Genomic DNA, 16,503 nt, shown 5'->3' with positions numbered 1-16,503 from the left:
GCGGATTTCAGCACAGAACTTCGCACGGAGTTTCACACGGAATTTCGCGCGAAATGTGCACGGAATTTTTAATGGAATTTTGCACGGAATTTCACGCGGATTTTCGCACGGATTATCGAGCGGAACTTCGCACGGAATTTCGTAAGGAATGATGCGCGGAATTTCAGGCGGAACTTAGCACGGGATTTTGTAAGAAAATTCGCACGGAATTTTGCGATGAGTTTTGAGAGCGAGTAAAGGCGCTATAACCTAGGCGCATTAGCCAGGACAGGCCTAAATACCTCTGTCCCATCCCAGGAAGGAAGACCAAAGGAGTGACATTAACCCTCTTAGCAAAGTCACTCCCACCGATTTATCAAACCCCCATCAAATTGAAACGGTTGTGTACGATTGTCCACGTTTCTTCCTTATTCAAGGTTCAAAATAATCCGTTGATTAAATTATTCATTGTGCCACAAACATTAATAATGACAAGAAAAATTGCGGGCGAACGTCTGCAATCTTCCAGGATCCCTACATGTATTGGCTGTGTATGTGTAGACTAGACTAGACGGGATTTTGCACTGAGTTTTGTGCAGAATTTCGCGCTGAATTTAGGCAGAATTCCACACGAAATTTTACGCGGAATTTCACGCGTGAATTTTTCGAAGAATTAAACGCGAAATTTTGCGAGGAATTTCGCAAGGAATTTTGCACGGAATTTAGCGCAGAATATTGCACGGAATTTCTCAATTTCGTACCGAATGTTGCGCGAAATTTTGCACGGAATTTCAAGAGGAATTTCACGCGGAACTTCGCACGGAATCTTGCACGGAATTTCGCACAGTATTTCGCACTGAATTTCGCACGAAACTTCACTCGAAATTTTACGAGGAATTTCGCGAGGAATTTTGCAAGGAGTTTCGCGCGGAATATTGCACGAAATTTGGCAATTTCGTACCGAATGTTGCGCGAAATTTCGCACAGAATTTCACGCGGAACTTCACACGGAATCTTGCACAGAATTTCGCACTAAATTCCGCACGGAATTTCGCACGGAGTTTCGCGCGAAGTTTCATGCGGACTTTCACATGAAATTACACACGGAGTTTCGTATGGAATCTTGCACGGAATATCGCGGGATGTTTCACAGAATTTCGCGAGGAATTTCACGCGGAATTTTGCAAGGAATTCAGCGCGGAATTTTGCATTGAATTTCGCACGGAATTTCACGCGGTATTTTGCATGGAACTTCACACAGAATTGCGCATGGAATTTCCATGGAATTTTGCGAGGATTTCACGTAGAATTGCAAGGAATTTTGCGCGGAATCTCACGCGGAATCTCACGCGGAATTTCTCGGGGAATTTCGCATGGAATTTTGCACGGATGATGTCATTACATATTCCCAATAGTATCGTGGTCACAGCTGCAGCCTCCAATTACTCCCAATTGACCTATCGACCCCCAATGTCTCCTATAAGCAGAACGCAGATATGTGATGACATCATCACAGTTCCTCGATGGCGGATTGGTTAACGCACCCAACTAGAGACTGAGAGATCGCAAGTTCGATTCCTGCTTGAGGACATATCTTTTCTCGGTGTTTCCAATAAAAAGGTGAATTTTCACCGTTTCTTCATTCTCACCGTTCATTCTTTTTCTGTCTGTTTTCCAGTGGACACGTTCATAAAAATCCTTAAGAAAGGAAAAAACAAAGACTCACGTCCAATCAACGACTGGATTTCTCGTCAGCATCTGCCGATAGGCTTTGAGGCAGACATCAACATGCCCTCTCCATAGCTTCTACCCACTGCCAAAGTCTGGCGGCGACTGAGTTAGGTAGGGGGCAAACAGTGATAATAAATATCTCAAGCCTTGAGCGCAGTCCACTGGACCTAAAAATAGTAACGAGAGAGATTTGGCCCGATCGACGAGAGGGAGAGGTGATGATCTGCTAATAGGAGACATTGGGTGTCGATAGGTCAATTGGGAGGAATTGGAGGCTGCAGCGGTGATCACGATACTATTGGGAATATGTGATGACATCATCACAGTTCCACGATGGCGGAGTGGTTAACGCACCCAACTAGAGACTGGGAGATTACAGGTTCTATTCCTGCTTGAGGACATATTTTTTCTCGGTGTTTCCAATAAAAAGGGGAATTTTCACCATTTCTTCATTCTCACCGTTCCGGTCATTCTTTCTCTGTCTGTTTTCCAGTGGACACGTTTTGTTGTTTTTTTGATTGCCTTTTCAGCGGTACCATGTTATAGGAAATGAGATGTAAATTCATTCGCGTTAAACATATTACTTTACAAAATAATTTTTTTTCATTGGAACCAAAAAAAGAACAAACGACAACATGGGCGACCTAATACCCCACCAAAATCACTACAGATGTCGCTACTTCGCATAAAAGCCTTAAACACTCGGCCAACCTGCCCCTCGACCAACCAGCCCCGGTCTCCCCTACGTAAATGTTTAAGAAAGAGTACAATGATACTTTATTCTGAGAATGGTTTTAGATAATAAAGCTTCATTTAAAAGTTGCTCAAAATATAGTGCGGCCCTCTCCCTAATACAGCCAAAATAGGTTCATTACCCTATATATCAGTGAAATATTATGGCGGAAAAATCGAGATATGAGGCGGTAATTGCTTGCTCATATCATGTAATTTTATTAAGCACCGTTGTGTCCTGCTTCGATTCACTATAAATGTGTGCATATCCAATGAAGAATATAACTTAAACTTATTTTCGCACACCTCGAAACCAAGAGGTGCGAAATAGGGTCACAACAAGTTCTATTGCCATAATAGGCACATTACCCTACTTGATGATCCACGCTATGGGTAACGCACGAAACGTGACGATTTAGAGTCTCGTCAAAGAAACAAACCGTTGAAAACTTTCCGGGAGAAAGCTCGAGCATGCGTCCTACATCGAAATGCATACAATCGAGCCTCAATCAGTAGGGCTTGGAAAGATTTACTTATTTGAATTAATTATAGTTTCTGGAGTAGATAATAAAACCTTAAAACGTTCAGTTGTACATCACGAAATCAGTGCGATGTATGAAAAAGGCAAAACAGATTTCCAATAAATTCGCGAGTCGTACTGCATGAAACATGAATGTGCGATTCCTTGCATAGAAAAGCTTTTCCTGTAGGATACCTATGTATAACCAAGCCTGTCACCATCTGAAATTGGGGCTGCTAGATCAACAACGTTGTCAGTGTATTCTTTTTATCCATCGGTGGTCAGTCAAAGGACACAGGGCGTGAAAAACATCTTTCCAACCAAGACTAATCAGAGAGCATCACATCACACGTTCATTATACATCGGAACGAATACGGATGTTTTTGGTTTTCCCGTGAAATGAAAATAATTGCGTGTATAAGGGGAAATAATTTTTGGTGTTGAGATTGTTTGAGTTAGGTGAAAAGTCTGTGTTTAGATAGTGATATTCGAAGACCGGAAAATCGATTACAACACCTTCTCGCACAAATTGGAAACTATGAACCACCGTACCTATCAAAGTGTGAAAGAAATCATTGGAACCTTTTGTTCGGCAAGCTTTTCACATCGGATCGGCCTCAGTGCACGGGGTTGAAGGAAAGCAGACCAAATTCTCCGCCGCCGTTTGCCAAGTGAGTAAACCCAGGGGAGGTGACCTTAATTTTATATCATTTTTCCACTTGGCAGGTTGGCGATAAACAAATTAGTCGCGAACATTACTGAACCCAGACCAGACTTCCAGTAGAGCGCTTTACTTTGCTTAGGTTTTCCTCGATATAGAACAGTTGTGTTGTGTTTCGCTTCCAATTCATCCTGGCAGACTTGCGAAGTCAATACATTATCCTCCTTGTGTGTGTGTGTTTGTGCGATTGAAAGCATTTTGCGATGCAGCCTTATGTTTGCTTTATGTCTTAATTAGGATATAAAATTTCCTTAAGCTCCCATGGAAAAGACATTTTGCTTAATTAAGCCATCGTCGTCATCTTCTACAAAGTGGAACATTTTCCAAAGGCATGGTCGTATTACGTTGAGTAGCGATTTTATTTCTTGACTAACGGTACATTGCATTTAATTTGATATATTTTTCATAAGCAGAAGTATTTTGAATTAATCTTGGATTAGTTCAGCAGAATGTTTAAGTACTGATGTGTTCTTCGATTATTATTCTTCTATTATACATATGTCGCCAAGTGTTGCTCGACCTTCATCTTAGCGTATTAGTATTTGTTAACGTAAGCTCAACAGACTATTGGTTGAGAGTTTGAATGTGCTTTATCAAAAAATTGTCTCCACTTCAGTGGCTCAGTGATTTTCTCTTATAAGCTATTGAGGGTACGGAGGAAATATGTAGGAGCAAAATTAATTACCATTCTTTGAAATATTTACCTTTTTCATTGAATATAAAGTTATTTTGTTGTAAATATACACTATACTTGCTCAATTGAGTTACTTATCATTTATTTTTATTTTCCATGCCGTTGACTTTAAGTGTAAGTTTTATCATTAGAATTCCTTAAAATTGAGGAATCCTGTGAACTGACCTTATAAGATTCACTAACAACTCAGATGAAAATTATAAATGGCTGGAGATCTTCGTGACACTTTACTTACACTATTAGCACTCTATAGTAATAGCATAAATGCACAGAAATACTTTTATTGTGTTGTGAACTTTATCACAGTGAGACAATGATTTTGTGTATACCCCGGTAGATCGTGATGATCAGTGTCCCGAAAAATCATAGTCTGCAACAGGTAGTTTTGCTAAGAAGTGTGTGTCACTTATAAGTGGATGAATCCTATTAGCAGACTGTAGAACGCTTGTAAATCTTTTTTTATGAAATAAAGGTGACAATAATGTGCGTAATGATTACTTGGAAATGTCTATACAAAGAAATAATCCTATTGCATAAAATACTCTTGTTTATAACACTTTATTACTCTCGCATAGACCATTCATAAATTACGTAACGCGAAAATCGCCCAAAATTGACTCCCCCCTCCCACCATGTAACAAATTGTCACAAATTTCTATATGCCCCCCCCCCCTATTACGTAACAAATTCCTTGGAAAAATTATTTTTGTTCAGTAAAAACATTACGTTACGTAACGATCTAGCTTACTCCCCCTCCCCCATATGTCACAACATGTCACAACTTCTCGTACCCCCTCTCCCCCTAAACGCGTTACGTAATTTGGAATGGTCCCTTATATCACTTTTTTAATAAAGATAAAGATTTTAATAAAGTGGAGCGAAAATAAATTGAAGGGGTGTCGATCTTACCCCTATGGTGTGTCGGTTTTACCCGCAGTGCCTAGAAGAAGTCACTTTGTTTTGCAACCAATAATTTTCAATGAATTAAACTTTTTGAAGTTCTGACAAAATTAAGCCTTGTTAAGAATTTTCTGAAGAAAAATTCTGGGTAGAAATTATAATTTTATTGGTTTTGTGGTAACCCAAAGACAGTGTTAAGCTTAAGGTATCGGTTTTAACCATAATTCCCCTACATTAGTTAATTTTCAACCAAAAAAGAGGCCCAGAACACCTTTTAATTTCATTTTGTCATGAAAAATTATCCCAAAATCTGTTTCAATCTACCCAGTGCTGCAATTGTGCCTTTCTCATTTTTCCAAACTTTGCTTTAAAAGCTGGTTATGTCTTTGTCTATGCCAATGCACAGTGGTCCGAATTCACAATTTAGGAAAAAAATGTTTGAGGCTAATGGCCTTTTATTTTAGAGACACGTTGACTTCAGGACAAATAATCAGTATCGAATAGGCTATCTTTAGATGTTGATGGTATTAGGGTAGCTCTTATCGTTAGGGTGCTTCAAAAATTATTCTCTGAATGTGAGGAGATAGAATATTGCGGTCTTCAGCAAGATTGTAGAGGAACTTATACCAAGCAACTTTGCCGAAGACGTCATAGTTGTATCTCCAAAGGTTTTTATTTTATATCTATTTAAATTGAGCAACTTAGGGTGTTCCTAACAAAAACAGTTTTTTTTTTTGCTTTAACTTTTTTATTTTTCATTTCTCATAAACGGTGTCTTTAGATAACTTGTAAAGCTCATCGAGACAAATTTTTTGATAATTGAAGAATTCAGATATCACTTTTAGAACCAAAATTATGAGCAATATTGAATAAAAAATAGGTTCTTTTGCAATATTTATATAAAAAATTGGGGCAAACAAACATAATTTCTTGTTCTTGCATTTCAAAGAATTACATTACTTTCAGGCATGTTTTAAAAAAATTGCGAAGGTGGTATTCCTGGAAAAAAATTTAAATGGAGTTTGAAAATTGTGATTTTACTGCTGAAAAATGTCTCACATAGAGTCAAAATATCTCAAATGGGCCACCCAAATTAGGTGATATCGCAATTTCGATGGAAGATCCAATTTTTTAGTAGTATGTGGCATTGCAAAACCAAATCCGCGGGTTCCGCGAAAAAAAAATATTTTTTTGGGCTGCGTGCAAGGCAATCGATTTACCAACTAGGCCATGCCTGTCCCCACATTTAATTTAGATTAATGTAGTTACAATTGGCGGACCATCTTTTTTCTCGACGACATGTTGTTAGGTACTGAAAGTAGTATATGTGGAATTTTTTCGTAGATTTATTTGATTTTTTAAAAACAATTGTTTAAAAAGCAGAAATTTTTCGGATTTGAAAAAATCACGAACAATCTGTGACAATTTTATTGCTGATTATTTCGTTAAAATTTAATTAGGCCGCCCGTGGTAACATTTTAAAAATAAACCGGCCAAAAACTTCAATTGTCAATATTATCACAGACTAACAGACATAAAACTCGAAAACAATTCTCGGTCTTTTTAAATAACGCTGTTGTGCTATCTTATGACAAACGCCATTTTGGGGTAAACTTAGTTAGATATGCCATATCACTTGTCTAAAAAATCTCTTCAAAGTCGCGTTTTCAGAATTTTGACATCCTGATTGGTTATTGAGATATAGGGAGAAACGCGCTGAGAAAGTTTTAATTTTTTGCTTCAAATGACTGTATCTGTGCATTGGTTCCAGTTATCTTGATGTATAAGATATATTTATGTGTAAAACTATCTGAGAAATACAAGGGCATAATCATTTTCAAAACAAAAATGCAAGATTTGCAGTTTAAGTTTTAAACCGGAAATGTAGCATTGTAACCAAAAATAATTATTTCTTCTAAATTCCCTGACTCATTTCCTTCAAAATTCATCTCACCGATTGTTTATAGACCAAATGAAGCTATGAAGATATGAATAAAAGTTAATAATTGATGTTTTTTCTAATTTTCTAATTTTGTCATCAATACACACCTATGACACGTGTGAGTGCGACTTTTGTTTACATTTATAGTAAAAACTTGCAACATAGTCAACCGATCTTCGGAATATTTGAGATGTTAACACAGAGTAGATAGATGCATCAATTGTCTTCTTTGAATTGTTTTTACCATTTATAAGTTTCAAGATATTCAATCTAAAACCTCAAAAATCGTTTTTCTCGAAATGTGATAAACGGCTCTTGTCATAAGATAGCACAACAGCGACGATATGCGTAAGTATACGGTGGATAGACCACTAGTGAAAAGCTGTTGCTGAGCCTGAGGATAATCCTTTTGCAAATAAATGGATGGAACCGTGTATAAAAGGTGGAGCTAATATTCTAGTAAAATTCACGGATCGATATTTTCTGAAGGAATTTCCTCAAAGTGTTATGTCTGTTTAACATGTGAATTTTTTTTGTAGAACCCATCTGAATTTGGTTTTGCAATACCACATAGTACCAAAAAATTGGATCTTCCATCGAAATTGCGTTATCACGTAATTTGGGTGGCCCATTTGAGATATTTTGACTCTATATGAGGCATTTTTCAGTAGTAAAATCACAATTTTCAAACTCCATTTAATTTTTTTCCAGAAATATCACCTACGCAATTTTTTTATAAACTTGCCTGAAAGTATTCTCTTTGAAATGCAAAAAGAAGAAATTATTTTTGTTTGCCACAATTTTATATACAAATATTGTAAAAAGGCAGATTTTTATTCAATGTTGCTTATAACTTCGGTTCTAAAAGTGATATCTGAATTCTTCAATTATCAAAAAATTTGTCTCGATGAGTTATCTGAAGTCACCATTTATGTGAAAAAAATTAAAAAAGTTAAAGCAAAAAAAACTGTTTTTGTTAAGAACACCCTAAATTGTTCAATTAAAATAGCTATAAAATAAAAACCTTGGAAGATACAACTATGACGTCTTCGGCAAAGTTGCTTGGTACAAGTTTCTCTACAATGTTGTCGAAGACTATAATGTTCTATCTCCTCACATTCAGAAAATAATTTTTAAAGCACAAACAATAAGAGCCACCCTAATATCCTCTACATCTGGAGATGGCCTATTTGATACTGATTTTTTTATTATAGAGGTTTTAACCTTAGGGTCATTCGCCTCTTTGTCGGGTTAGAGAAATCTCCTTAAAAAATCTCTAACCCTATGTGCGGCGTTGGGAATTGAACCCAGGTGAGCTACGTACAAGGGAATCAATTTACCAACTACGCTACCTCCACCGGCAGGGTGGCACACGAGACGGGCGGCATACCGGGCGTATGTGTCGCTAGAACGCGGATGGCGGAAAACGTTCAAAATTTTGCAATAAAAGAAAGGAAGCCGTCGATCGGCTGTTCGACGCTTTGAAGCTTTTTATCTTGCACCTTACCTTCTTTTTACACACAAGTAGTTTTCTTGACCGCACAATTCACTGACCGCTATGCCTAACGGAAAGGAACTTTTATAATAAATTTAATTTTATAATAAATTTAATCACAACCTTGCACAGATAATCCGGAACCTGAATTCTGTGCAGCGCTATGGCGAAAGCCACCCAGCTGGCGCTGTTGAACGCTATGTTCACTACGATCATTACCATAGCGCAGTAACGATTACCTTTCACTTTTGCTTCGATGCTTTCTCCGCGCTCGCGATGGCAATGCGGATGGCATCAACTGTCGAAATCTACATAGCTCAGATCTTCTTCTCTGAACGACTACTACCTACCTCAGATCTTCTTCTCTAAACGCGTCTTTTGGCTTTCAGGCAGGCAGCGCGGGGGACCTTTCGTTTTACCAATACGCCGAACGCTGGCAGTTCCTCTACTTTATTTTCCTCAGTATAGTATAGTACACGCCCTCGCTAATGTTTCCGACAGCTCATCGGTATTCGAGACTGGAGCGAGGCTGTCAGCACGTAGTGCTTCACCAAAAACAGACTTCGATAAGGCTTTTAGTTTCCACTTCTGCTCGACAGTCCTCACTCTCCGCGATACAATACAATTCTACCGACCAATGTACTGCTCACTAACTCGCCAATTCATGTTATCTATCAGCGACGCAGAACAGAATGTTACGTCGATGATGGATTCCCGGCCGTCTTTACGGACTGTGCTAGTGGAACCTTCATTGCACAACCTTACAACCAGCTTCGCTAGGGCTTTTAACAAGTTGTACCCTCTTGCGTTGGTCAGCCTGCAACCCCACTCCACGATGGAGGCGTTAAAATCATCACCTGTAAAACCGGCGTTCGTCAGACTAACGAGTCGGTTAGTGCATCCAGCATCCGATTGTATTGCTATGGTGTACTCCTTGTGGAAGCACATACGAATACGCCGTTGATCCTGGCGATCACGAAGCCTTCGTGTGTGCTATCCATCACCTCTTGGGAAACCGCCCATCACTAGGATTGCAATAATTGCAACGTCGCACTTCGTTTCTGTTGTTGACTGCCACAAAGGTTTCAGTGTAATGTCGCAACGCTTAAGATTAAGCTATGTTATCTCCATCATCATTGGTCTGCTTTCGCCTTTTTGTACCCTGGGTATAAGAAGCCTCCCGCCATGTGGTCCTTTTCGCCCTAATTTGTGCAGAACAAGTACTTCGGTTGCTTTGTGCAGTCTCCAGCAATGTGTCCATTCTCCCCACATTTTCTACACAGATCAGATCTTTCCGGGCCTTTATAGTTTCAGGTCTGATAATCGAAGCCTAGGCACCTGAAACACCTCTCCGTTTGTTTAATGACTAGAGGGACAAAACAAAAACTCGCATCGAATGCTCCAATTATCGCCTTACCGTTAGAGCCAATGCTTTGAACAAAGAAGGAATCAGGAATCGGTAGTGAGTGGCTCAGATGGCACGTTCCCCATTTTGATCTGAGGTTTATGCCTTGCAGTGATTTGCCTTTTCGTCATTTCCTGATGGGAAGGATAGGGGAAGTGGTAAGGCTAAGGATAACGACAATAACGACACAGAGAATATAGACAATGCGGAAGTATTCTTCACTCCCAAGGCAATAAAAGACACTTCTTGTTGAGCGGATATATCAAAACCCCCGAGGGAATATTAAGATAACAGAACAACAAAACCCCGAAGAGATATTGTCATTCAAATATGGCTTAAACTATAGCTCTTTACCACACTGCGTTAGAAATAATAGCACATCTTAGAGTTTTAGCTCTCTGTACATAGGTTCATCTATGTATAGAGAACCAAAAATTCGCATACGCAATTGCATTACTGCACGGCAGTTACATATCAAACGATATGAAGGTCTACAAACGGATTCACAAAGATCACACGAATAATATTCAGCACGTTGAATAGTAGCCATGTGATAATTGAGTTTGCAATGTCCAGTCAGTGCCCTGCCTATAATACTGCAATTGTGCTTTAAAAAAATGTAGCAAATTCTTTGACATTTTCGAAAAAAAGTCTTTGTTTGACCGCAAGTTTGCAAGCTGCGCCAACAGTTGGCATGTTCGGATGCAACCCAAAAGCGAATCTTGTCCTTTATCCAATTTATTGGCAGTGGTACAACTGGTTCTGGACCAACGAAGTCAGTTGCTTTCCTAAGTCAGTGCTCGCTCTAGCCAATTCGTCCGCCCATTAATTTCCAGTAGTATCGAAATTACCGAGTACCCATAAAAGGTAGATAACATTAAAAATGCCAAGTTCTTCGATTACTAATTTTGATATCGAATCTACCGAACTAAGTGCTTTCAGGGTAGCCTGACTATCAGAATAAAAATAGATTCTTTTACCGTAAATTCCCTATTGAAATGGCGATTGTACACCACACAGAATCGCGATGATTTCTGCTTAGTACTATATCTACCAAGCGAATGAGATTGGTTTAATCTCATTTCACGACAATAGACACCAGCACCGGATTGGCCCTCCAACAGAGAACCGTCAGTTTAACAAACTAAGTATTCTTTAAGTTGTCGCTCCATCCAGCCAAACAGCCATGCCTCATGAGGAGAAATTCTTCCATTGAAAATTTTGAAAAGAAAACTAAGGTAAGATAAGGTCACTAGAAGCAAGTTTATACTCATCCCAAGTAACCATTTGAGGCTATAGTCTTGTATGGCTAGCTGCACACCATTCCAGAGACCAGTAACATTAAGACTGTATGCACAAAAAGTGCTTCTTGTTTGTGTTTCAGAAGTACATATAGTAGTTTTATGTTCAAGAGTGCCTCTAGAGCAGCAGTAGGTGTTGTCGAAAACGCACCAGTCATCGCCGGCACGTCCATCTTCTGAAGATAGTTTAACTATGATTGGATTGTCATGACTTCTCTCTTCTGTTTGTTCTGTAGATCCACTACTTGGGGTTGAGTCCCCAAGATTTGCCTAAAGCTCGTCTACATTGGACGAAGGCCATGCAAGCTTTCTTGATTCTGAAATCGATGTGAACTATCCAATTAAGTTTTGTGTCAATAAATGCCCCAACGCACCTAACTTGATCTGCGACGATAATTTCAGAATCAAAGAACTGCAATGAACGAGCTCCGGTTGTAATCCTTCGTTGCGTGATGATTTATTTGGGTTAACTGATAGTCCAACATGAATAACTCGAAGTGGACAAGCGACTTGGTTTAATGGTACTATGAGTGCGGTTGTTTTAGCCACAATCTCATCCAAGTGACATGGAATTTCAATCATCAGAAGCTACCCATGAAACGTAGTCGCTAAGCTACAGGTCCCAATTCATAGATTTGAGATTGCGATACGTGACGATATGTAGCGAGAAGTTTAAGTGATCAAAGACAATGTACTTATGATCAGATAACGACGGTTCGAGCTCGTTTGGCACGAGCCAGTTTACCAACTCATGTGTAATACCGTCAGAGCAGAAAGTTACATCTAACACCTCTTTTTTGCCATCTCGTGCAAATGTTGGGCGATTTCCTAAATTAAGTATGTGCAGATTTGTACTACTTACGTATTCTTAAATTGATATCAAGGCTGCCCCAAATGATGTGGTGGACATTTGCATCACTGCCGATTATGAGAGGAAACCCATTACTGCCGCAGTATGATACAACCCTTTTGAAATCATCAGAAGGTGCGGCAAATATGCCGAACAATAGATGTATTTCTTGTTTATGTTATCAACAGTCATATTGGCCGTGACACAACAAATAACGCGAACTGTGAGGTCGGAAATAAGACATGCCTTGATAGCACTATTCGCAAGTATACATGCACGAGGCATTTCATGTGGATTTGTTATGCCATTTTTGTTGAAAGCTACGAATACGGGGTTAAGTAGCTTTCCAACATAGATGTTTCCTTTATAAAAATACCGTTCATGAACAAAAGTTACGGAAGCTTTTCCTTCCTACACAAGGCGAGATAGCTTCATAGTTGCTGTACGTGTATGCTTTAGATTAATTTGTGCTACTCTAGCCATACTCGCTCACAGCACTACACATTTCACCATCAGCACTTTTTGTACAGCCACTATATTCGCCTATAGCGAACCCCGAAATGGGTATTAGGAAAACGACCATCATATGAATCCCACGATTTGCGAAGAAACAAACGTCCACTGTGTCAGAGATTCGCCTAACACAGCAAGGATAAGACCCACGACACTCAGTGCGCCACTGGCATATTTTAGTCCTGCCAGCCATTCAGACCTCGGTACGGAGAAACACTTATACTTGAGAACTCCTGTTTTCAATTCTTGGCTGAGATACTTCAATCTGACGATTGACACACGGCCTCTAGGCTGGTTTTGTTCAGAGTATGATAATGAACTGCTATCAACTTCCAAGTGGACCACAGTTTCTTGCCTGACGGTCGAAACCCAGGCACCTGAACCATCTTTCCGTTTGTTGGCTAAAGGGAAAATTACAAAAACTCGAATCGAATGCTTCAATTATTGCCCTACCATTAGAGCCAATGCGTTGAACAAAGGTGACAAACGCTGGTCTAACCAATGGTTTCAAATGAAAGAAGAGCTATAATAGTAACAATGCGAAGATAATCTCATTACTCTACTTCTCATAACGAATCGTGAAAGAGCTAATGTCATAAAATGTGTGAAGACATCGTATGAATCATATGAAGAAGATCAGTAACTTGTTTTCGATTGTATTTCTCGAATTTTCACAAATCAATCAAATCAAACAAAAAATTATATAAAGAAATTAGTAAAGTTGCATTTTAGTATACTCAGTTATTAACATTGAATCCGAATTAGTTTCCCAAAAGAAGAAAATTTACAAATTTGAAGGCAAACACAAATGGTGAAAATTTGAAAACAAGATAATTCGATGCATCTTCCTTAATAGGGACAGTAACTAACAGGATAGTTGCATCCTGAACAGGGGTCCGGATTAAACAAATTGAATCTCTTTTCAATAGACATTCCCAATGACTAATTGATGAAGTGGGTTTTCAACATTTCGAGAAAAACAGCGGAAAAGCATTGCTCAAGAACTGTTCTTCTTGACCTACTTTCTACTGTAGAAGGTAATAATGAAAGATGAATCACGGTTTGAAGTGGAAGACTGCAGACAATTTTATGAAAACCAGTAGAGAGCCATCAAAATGATGCAAATTCAATTGTGTTATTTTGTATCCTATCCCAATGCAACCGTATGTTTAATGCACCTTGTCAAAATTAATGTTGAATAAATTTGGACAATCGAGTCCAACTAGAATTATATCTCTTGAGAGTACCGTGCCAATATTATATCACAACACCACAGCAAATTGCTTGCACGTTGGTATTGATGTTTCCCTGGCAATGAAATAAATAAAAGTTTAATCCCAGCCTAAGCCAAATGGACAATCGATTTACCGCTCTAGGGTGGACAATGATAAGGGGTCGGACCTATTCTGAACATTTGCAATGATGAGGCTTCCATTATTGCACTAAAGCTGTGAGTCGTTCGGTAAACCCTCCGGTATAGTTGGTGGTGGAAAGCTTCATCTTGAAAATTGGATCATACTGGCGGAACAATAATAGCATCAATCACGATAAGAGTCATGGACAAAGTCAAGGAAAGTCAGGAAATTTTCGGCTAGCTATCCATCACCCATCATGGATTTCTGTTTTCATTTCGCCTTCTCAACCTGATATACTTGTTTGACAGGTTTCAAATTTCATAAAACAATCTATTACTCTAGAATCTGGGCGGTGCGGTCTACAGTGTGCATCAAAATATTTTGGATGAAATAGAATGATCAAAAATATTATTTCAAATAATAATCGGACTTTTGCGTTTATTTTATAACTGGAGGCCGCTTCGTCTTTACTCGGGTTGGGGAAAAGGGAATCAGGAATCAGAATATATTGGCTTAAATGGCACGGTTTCCGTATATAATCGGGCATTTGTGTTGACCAACAAAATAAATGTACGCGCCTACCCTGGCCAATTCATTACCAGTAATGGCAAAATGTCCGGGCAGCCGAACGAGGTTAATAGTATTATCAATCCTAAGTTTTCCGATTGAATTCGGTATGCAATCACTAGTTTGGGGCCATACACTAATTACGTAAGTGCATATGGGAGGAGGGGGAGTTTCAAAATATCTTACAAATTCTTATCTGAGGGAGAGGGAGGGTTTGTCTTTTCTTACGTAATATCATATAGCAAGTTTAAAAAATTAAATCCATAAGGAAAATATTCTTTTTAATAAGAAAAGGGAACTATTTTCATTTGTACCATATAATCCTTGTATATCAAATAATATGAGTAATTTTTTGGCTTTTGGTTGTACTTTGTTCTGTTCGGGAACTGGAGTCACAATATGCCTTACAAGTTAAGAAGTGTTGATACCCTTCGTGTTGTTTGACCGACTTTTTTCTTTTCAAACGTTCGATTCAAACCCAACAACATGTTCCAACATGCGATTGTCAAAGATCTTGGGTGTCGAATATTTCCAGAATGTGAACTGTATTTTAATTCAAGAAAATTCGAAGATTGTTAACTCGGAGCTATGCGTACGATAAGTGTCACAGCTGGAACTCAGAATAAATTCATGCAGGAAGAGATTATAAACTCTTTTAAATTCTACATCACAAGAAAATAGATTCAAAGGAAGTGGAATATAGCAAAGCAGATCATGTGGGCCAAATTAGAGTTACTGAATATCTGACAACAGTTATTCTTTCTACTGGGCGAGATTGGCATGCAATTAAAATTCTGCAGATGATTACAGTTAAATTTTTTCATGAGTTTTCTTGTAATAATTCTATACATATCGTTTTCGCTATCTTATTATCTGATGAATTAACAATTTGATTTTTTAATTACGATAATCATGATAAGATCTTATGTAGGGGGAGGGGGAGTTCACCAAAATCTTACGAAGAGGGGTGGAGGGGGAGGCTGAAAAGCTCTAAAAAAGTCCTACGTAATTAGTGTACGACCCTTTTGGACCGTGATTTGTTCGAGATTGGCCTTGATTGCAGCATGACTATCGGAGCAGGCTTTACCGGACAAGCTTTTTTGAAGGATCGATTATACCCCGCACATAATCGCAAATATTTCTGCTTGGAATACAATCCAGCGAGTGACTCTGTTCAAATCTCAACTGGTAGCAAGATCAACAAGGTTACTGTTCCAAAGACTAGTAACCTGCAGTATGTAAGATAGTGCTTCTTGTTTAAGGCGTATGCGTAATGGGTTGATATTGGGGCCACAAGTTCGAAACAATCGGAGTTGTCGGTAAAGCACCAGTCAACGCCATTCTTCGCAGAAGGTTTAGCTTCGAAGCTAAACCGTCACTACCTTTCCCCTTTGCCACCACACATGGCATCCGTATGGCAGTATTGGACGTCCAATTGTTGTGCAAATCCAATAGATGTATATGGGTTTAGGATCGCAGGTCTTAAGAAAAGATCGTCTCCATTGCCTGCATCCCATTCACGTTTTCTTGCTTCTGAACTCAATATGACCGCTTGACGAACCCCGGTTGTTATTCAGTTCATCGTAAAACGAACCATTGAAGTTTTGTTTGTATTAAAGGAGGATTATCATATAAACGGTCAAAACCATACTGTACATACGCGTGGTTCCAAAAAAGTTTCCATGTTAAAGTCTCAAACATTTTTTTTTATTTTGAAGGCTTTCTTATAAATACATTAAATTCTACAATGGCTGAAAAAATTGAAAGATTTTGTTTTTCTTACTATTTGTTGGCCAA

General features: G+C 38.7%; 1 protein-coding gene across 1 annotated transcript in view; it reads left to right on the top strand.

Moving 5' to 3' along the window:
• The first annotated feature begins 3,015 nt into the window (after window positions 1–3,015).
• Window positions 3,016–16,503, top strand: part of LOC131694049 (uncharacterized) — a 52,405-nt gene continuing 38,917 nt past the window's right edge. The window contains exon 1 of the mRNA XM_058982404.1: window positions 3,016–3,634. The gene's annotated coding sequence lies outside the window, so the exon portion shown is untranslated. The remainder of the gene's footprint in view (window positions 3,635–16,503) is intronic.

Source organism: Topomyia yanbarensis, chromosome 3 (assembly GCF_030247195.1).
Source record: "Topomyia yanbarensis strain Yona2022 chromosome 3, ASM3024719v1, whole genome shotgun sequence".
Classification (NCBI taxonomy): domain Eukaryota; kingdom Metazoa; phylum Arthropoda; class Insecta; order Diptera; family Culicidae; genus Topomyia; species Topomyia yanbarensis.
Note: the sequence above shows the minus strand (reverse complement) of the source record. Positions and strands in the feature narration are given on the sequence as shown.